Source organism: Coffea arabica, chromosome 2e (genome assembly GCF_036785885.1).
Source record: "Coffea arabica cultivar ET-39 chromosome 2e, Coffea Arabica ET-39 HiFi, whole genome shotgun sequence".
In the NCBI taxonomy this organism is placed as follows: domain Eukaryota; kingdom Viridiplantae; phylum Streptophyta; class Magnoliopsida; order Gentianales; family Rubiaceae; genus Coffea; species Coffea arabica.
In genome coordinates, this window is record NC_092313.1 from 42878436 (window position 1) to 42885977 (window position 7542).

The window sequence follows — 7542 nt, forward strand, 5'->3', positions numbered from 1 at the left end:
TGGTTCAGCCAATTCACACGCACAAGGAATCTTCAAGAACTTCAAGATCCTTCAAGAACTTTCAAGGAAGTTATCAAGAACTTCAAGAATTTCAAGATTGTGGTCGAGAAACTCAAGATTCTTGTAGGTTCTCTCAAGATTCACAAATACCAACAAGTTTCACCACAATTCATATTTGAAAAACCAAGTAAACAAGTTGGATAACTCAAAACAATGATACCAGAAATTATGGACAGCAATAGACAAGCCAACGATGGAACACAAGACAGAATTTCAAGGCACTATGGACGGAACTAGAAGACGCACTTGGACAGATTTGTGGACACAATTATGGGGAGATTCAAGACAACGAACCAACACAAGAACGGACAGAATATTGACGACTCGCGACAGGGTACAAACACGGACAGAAATTCGGCGCAACAAGGGAATAAACTCGGACAGATTTGACACATAAGTAAAATCCAACTACGGCCCGATTGCAAAACACAATGATTGAACACAAAACGGACAGAAATTGACGACGCCAATGGCAAAACAACTTCGGACAGATTTGTGAACAACGAAGAAACAACTAGCGATGCAACAAACAAACAAGACAGCGGAAAAATAGGAACCCTAAAACGAACTAGACAAGAACAAGTAAGAGGATATAACGACTTGATACCTCAACCAGCTCTGAAGCCAACTGATACGTTCCTCGGTCAACTCACTACTACAAAAATGTCGTTTTATGACATTTAAAAGCGTCATTATAGCTCGATGTAATGACGTTTGATCTATAATGACGCTCTGATAGAAACGTCGTCCATTCCAGCGTCACTATAAGTTCATGACAGTTGTACGAGTCCTAATTTGTAGTTCTATTGGCATTTATAAATGTTATTATTTATCGTTTTAATGACACTTTTAAATGACAAGAAATGCTAGAGAACAGCTAAGGTTATATGAATCTAAAGTGATACTCGATGCATGTCATATATTGGATCTATCATGACGCTTATATTATGTAAGTACAATAAGATATTATGACACATTTGCCGTATAAGTAGAATGAAATATTATGACACTTTCATGGTGTAACTAGATCAGATTGTTCTGACACTTGTTAACATGAAATTTTGTGAATATTATGAACCGCAAAGCTCGAAGTGGTGACACTTTTAAGTGTCAATACATCATATTGTATTAGCCCTGTATCCTATTCGAGATTTTATACCCAAAAGCAGAATCACATTTCATCCTGCCTACACAATATAGATTCTAATTTTTGGAATAATAAAGTTATTACTACCACCTTATAAAGGAAAACCAAGGCTATTTACATTTTCATAGTAATTACTGCAATACAAGTAGCCAAAATAGTGCAAAAGTACTGCATCCAAGCAACTGACATTGCTGCTATGTCAACAAATTACATGCCAATTCAGAGATTTTTCAAAAGTTATGAGTATTACAGTAGCATTGCCAATATATATCAAAGAAGCAATAGTTCAACAAGAACTCAACAAAAAACGCATTGACAATGTCTTCAAAAAATAGCCATTTGACCCAAGGACGATCCTTTAGTTTTCTTCAAGAATCACCTACAAGTGTCATAAACCAAGAAATAGAAGTTACAATCACATCTACAGCTCTTCTTTTACAGTTTTAATGTTAGAAAATAAATAAAAACTAAGTTAACCAAATGATAAAGATAAGATAAAAAAATTACCAGGTTTATTGGCCAAGCAATAGCTACTCCAATTGCATCTCCAATCTTGAGAAAATTATGGTATGGCCTCATTAGCTCTTCATCATTCTCCACAGGCACATTCACATGAACTTCACACCAATGTGATCCCAAAGGTATGTCACCAACTTCAGCAGTTGGATCCAAATTTCTAACCACTCCAACACCACAAATTTTGGACGAATCAACCATGCTTCTTATTGTAACTTTATCCCCAACCTTGAAAACAAATTTTATAAAATATATAACCACATATAAGAGAGCAAGTCTTGAACAGATATTCAATACACAGTACCACAAGAACCAACCCAAAATGACAGCCACAACAAGTACCAAAACCAAAGTGCAGTCCTACCTAAATTACGTTTATAAAAAAAAAAAAAAAGAAAGCTTCATTAGCATCTACAAGATAGTTCTACCTAAATTATTACTGATTTTTGCATGAAACATTTACTTAGATAAGAAAACTAATTTCAACAGGATTAATAGAAGACACAAATCACTCATGGAATATCTTCTAAAGTAAAGCTACCAAAAGTATCAAAACTATGTTTTAAGAACTAATCCAAGTGTTCTAGGCAGTTCAAAACAGAATGTTCACATATCCAGGTGTTCTAGACTTTTGAGTAATAAGAACTAATCCAAAAGTATCAAAACAGAATGATATCAAAAGAAAAGACAGCAAAAGTTCAATTTCAGATTGTAAGACACAAACTATCGAACAGATGGTAGGCACAAAAGAATAACAGTCTACAGAATTCAAAATTAGTCCAATAATATAGCCAATATCAATTTGAGATAGAGAACTTGGACAAAATATTAGCAACCCAACTAATCAGTAATAAAAGTTCTATCCAACTGAAATAATTGCCTCGAACTATAACGTATTGGCAACCTAAGAGTAGCAGAAACGTAATGTATATTTTTGGTTACCAACAACTCCAATTTGCTCCAAGTGGAAAGGGAATCAACGATCAGTGCTCGCTAGATGGAATCGAAGATGATGGCCGCTACAAACTTGAAACTGCATTGATGGAATAAGCTTGACTTAGTCACCACTTGATTATGCTATGTATGTAAGATGCACTTTGCATTAGAATTCTATGGGCAGAGCATTCTATATCAAGTTCAATACCAATGATGCAAATGTTAGTGGTAGGAAGTTCTAAGCCAATTTACCTACTTCAATTTTGGTCAAGTTTTGCAGCAAAGCCAGAAGATATTTAAAGAGAACACCTAATTGCTAACCATTTTAGGAAATCCTGGAGCTCCCAAAGAAGAAAAATGGGGTGACAAGGCTGGAGTCAAGCTCACGCAAAAGGGTAAAAAGTCCTATTCTAGTGATTGCAAAGAAACTAGTACTGGCAGGCACATGAGGTACTAGCCAAGTGTTAAGTTGTCGGATGGCCTATGGGCAGCTATTGATATTGGTGTCTCAAAAGTTGGAGAAAGACCAACTGCATTATGGGCCAACAACTATGCAGTGCAAGAAATTTTCAAGCTACTTCAATAACAGAACAAGATACAAATCAGGATCCATGAACTAGTAAAATGAATTCAGGTCCTACCAACAAATCCTAGCGTAACAGCATTCTAGGTAATTTGATAACCATTCGGACAATGAACTAGTGCAAAGATGACTAAAAAGTCACTCTTCTTCACAATAAACTCAATTACAGCAAGAATTCTCGTAGCCAGAAGAGAATGCACATATTTGTAAAGAAAGTGAAATTTGAAAATGCACCATAAAATAAATAGAACCAGAAAATTCAGCAAGAAGACAGTAAATGCAGTAAAAAGAAACCCAAAAAGAAAGTAATAAAAAAAAATTTCAGGCGATCATCTAAGTTTTTCCTTGCCAGAACTCCTTTTGGCTGCCGCCTTAACCTTCTCGATATACCCTTCAATAGGAGGTGAAAATTGGCCATAAATCAATTCGCCGGAAAGGGTGTCAAATCGGGGACCAAAGTAGCAGCCTTCAGACCCTCAGGTAATGCCTCAATAGCTTCTTTCTTACACCTCAAGAATGCAGACTCAGCAGCCTGTCTAGTTCTATGCTTCCTCATCAGAACCCTGCTATACTCCTTGGCAAGCCCAGCGTAATCAGAACCCTGCTATACTCCTCAACCAAGCGTAATCATTACCTTACTTTTCAGCCCCATCTTTTCTCTCTCAGCTTCCCTAGCTTTTTCCTTATGCTTCAAGAATCTGATTGGGGAAGTCGAAGCCAAGCACTCGTCGACCAATTCATCAAATTCGGATTTTCTTCTGGGCCCACCTTCTTTCTGATTCGAATCACCCGACCCAGTTCCTTTATTGGTTGTTACCTTCGATCTCTTCAATGGCTGTGATCCTTTGATTTTAGATTTCCCTTTTGTAGTTCCGCTGACTAAGCATCTTTGTAGAGATTGATAACTCAAAGACTCCAGACAAGCGTATGATGAGCCTAAAGATCTCATTTTTCTAGCCTCAGCTATTCGCACCATTCTTTTACAGTTACAAAAGGTCCAATTTTCTGGGTCTAACGGCGGCGAAGGGAATGAGGAACGGCAATTTTGTTACCAGAGTCGAGGTTCTCTGAGGCAGCCGAAGAGTGGCAGAGGAATGAATCCAATTAAAATTTTAGTTACAGGGGGCAAAAAGAGTAGCACCCAAAATGAATGTCGAGTTGGGTGATGATTTTTAGCAAGGCACCGCCTGGGCAACCCTCCGTCACCCATCTTGCTCCTGCCCCATGTCCTACGCCGTCCCCGGAGAAGAAATAGAGTAATAAAAAAAAGTTATCAATTTTGTCTAAAATGTATAGATTACCTGGTAGTAATCTTCCTTCAGATGTTGTTGTAAGTAGAAGAACAAGTCTTGAGAGTTGTTGGCGATTTCCAATGAACATCGTCCTCCACCGTTGCACTTCGGGCCTGACAGATCTCAAATATTACATTTTTGTCTTCAAATTGGGGAGGATTAAAAATCGGGTAGAAGAAAGAGAAAGAAACAAGGGATTCGGTTGTGAGAGGGGTGAAGGATTTTGGCTTTTTTCAGAGAGAGTTAATGTGATTGAAGATTTTAGGAGAGAGAACTCGGATGAACAAAGAGTAAAGTTCAGTGGGTTCATTGGAGTAGTTAGAATTTTTCCCCTAAAAAAATGGCGCTGAAGTGTAGCGCCATTCTCTTTCCCGCGTTTGTTTTTCACTTTTTACTTCTATTTGGACGAATTAGAGTGATACGACGTCGTACTTGTCATTTTCTTTATCACTGTAATGACGTTCCCTACTGCATGTTACATTAACTTTCTATTGTGACACTTTTAAGAAAATGTCATATTAAGTGTGTGACTAAAGATCATTTTTGTAGTAGTGACTCGTTCCGAGACACGTAGCACGATTGCCCAAGGACCTAGAGGGATACTCAACCGTTTGGATTACGGAACCTAGAACCAAGAGGGACGACTCAACTCGATTCAAGGCGGTAGAACGGCGACTCCAATTGAGGTGGTTACTCAAGTAGATAGGCCGGATGAACAACCAAGGACGTCACGCGTGATTGCTCAAATAACCCTTGCCAAGCAAGTAGGAATGTACTCTCGAAATTGTAAGAGAACAAATTGAAATTTTATTATCAAAAGTGTCTAACCTTTGCTGGTGCAAAAGGCGCCTTTTTATAGGCTAGAAACCTTTGTGGTCAAGGATTGGCGGCCCACCAACCTAAACTAGAAAAGGAGCTCGATCCACTCTTGAACATGAGTGGGCCGATTGTTTGACTCCAATAACTAATAAACTATTAATTAAAACACGACTAACAAACCAACTAACAACTAATGACTCGATAATGATCAAAACCAACTAACAACTCATACGACTAACAATGCTAACATTCCTAGTGCTCGGCCCAAGTAGCTAAGGCCGCGCTTGATGCTTCCTTGACTTGGATCAATGTGTAGATGCCTTGATTAGCAACTTCCAAGCCTTCAATGTTCCTACGGAAGCCTTGAGTCAAGGCCGCCATCCGTGCACACATCAGTCCCCTCCACTTGAGAAGGATTTGTCCTCAAATCTGGATGGAAATGAATGATACTAGCAAGAGTTGGAGTACGAAACCTCAAATCTAATGCCACCACATATTGGCCCTCTTAGATTGAATGATACTTGCATACGTCATGATTATTATAATGCGGTGCACATGTCTCTTGGTCAGTTTGAAAATGCTCACAGCCAGCCAAGAAAAACTCATGGCTTTACTCCAATGACTCCTCGAAGATAACGCATATAGCTTCGGTTACATCTTTTTGGATCCTCCAAAATGCAACTGATATAATGAAGAACACTTTGAACACGTTCAACTGCATTAGACTGATCATCACTTGGAACACTTGTTGCAAAAGGGTAAGAAGGCATAGGACAAGATTCAACCGCAAGAACCCCCATTGAAACTCCATTACTCCTCCCAACAAGCAAAACAGACTCATGGGTGAAGTTAAATACCAATGGATCGTAAAGGGATACAACACTTAAGAGGCAAACTTCATGAAGATTCTGATATTCACCAATGGAGTTAGGGATGGAGCATGCCATGATCAACTCATTCTCTCCTTGCTTAACCTGCGACAAAGCAACTACTCCCGAAGGCAATGCCCTATCGAGTTCATCAACATTCAAGAGTACATGTTTGCAAATCATGAGTAATACAGGCTGATCAGAATTCACACATTTCCTAACTTCCTTAGCCTTGATTATCACGTTTTGCTTCCTAGTGCTTGATTTAATCAGTGTATGACCCTTGGCCGAATGCTCATTTGTGGAAGTGGAGCAATTTCCAGATTCGGCCGTCTTTTGTTTCCTCTTTTGTCGGTCTAAGTCACATTCTCGTTCCATTGTGCAAGAGAGTGTACTTATTAGATCTACCATCAAAAGTGACATGCTTATCAAATTGCCAGGGTCTTCCTAAAATTACATGGGTAGCATGCATGGGGACAACATCACAAACAACTTCGTCAATGTAGTTGCCAATGGAGAAAGGAAGACGTACCTGTTTGTAGACACGTACTTCACCATCTTCGCTTAGCCATTGTAGTCGGTACGGGTGTGGATGTCTAGTCGTTGGAAGTCCCAAGCTCTCTACCATGGGCAAACTTGCTACATTGGTGCAACTACTACCATCAATGATGAGACCGCACACTTTGTCACTTCCAACTCCCGAAAGAACAATTCGGTTGGAAACCTTTTGTACGGTTGGAAGGTAGGCTATTAAAGACCCACCCACGTTAGCCTTAACTTGCAAGCACAAGGTCAAGCTCGGATTTTCTGTTCAAACACACCCAAGGCAGTTTCGGATGTTTGTTCAAGACAATAGCAACTAGATGGAATCTCAACAACGTGACGCAATCAACCCTCCTCAGGCTCCCCCCCAATGGGTTACCCAAGATATTCCCTAGATAGAAGCAAAGACTCCAAGAAAGCCTTTCACCAATGCTCGAGAGTACAAGAAATTGTTCGCTAGACGGACGAAACAAATTTCCAAGAATCAAGAGGTTCAAGAACTTCAAGAAGTAGTAGTGGACCGAAACTTTTGAAATTTTTTTTTCCTTTTTGTAGTCTTGGATACAAGATGTAATCCGTGATTGATTTTGGCAATAAACTTCGGACTTTCTTTCTTGTTTTTCGTTTCTTTTTTTTTTTTTTTTGACTTATACGAACAACACAACACAAGCTTGGCCGATTGGACTATTTTCCGGATTTGGTTCAGCCAATTCACACGCACAAGGAATCTTCAAGAACTTCAAGATCCTTCAAGAACTTTCAAGGAAGTTATCAAGA

At 39.0% G+C, this 7542-nt stretch overlaps 1 long non-coding RNA gene across 1 annotated transcript; it reads right to left on the minus strand.

The window, feature by feature from the left end:
- Positions 1–2677: 2677 nt before the first annotated feature.
- Positions 2678–4591, minus strand: LOC140037288 (uncharacterized). Its single transcript, XR_011841211.1, has 2 exons — positions 4544–4591; positions 2678–2756 (listed from the first exon to the last, which is right to left on the minus strand). It is a non-coding gene; the product is annotated as an uncharacterized lncRNA (long non-coding RNA).
- Between the last annotated feature and the right edge of the window lie 2951 nt (positions 4592–7542).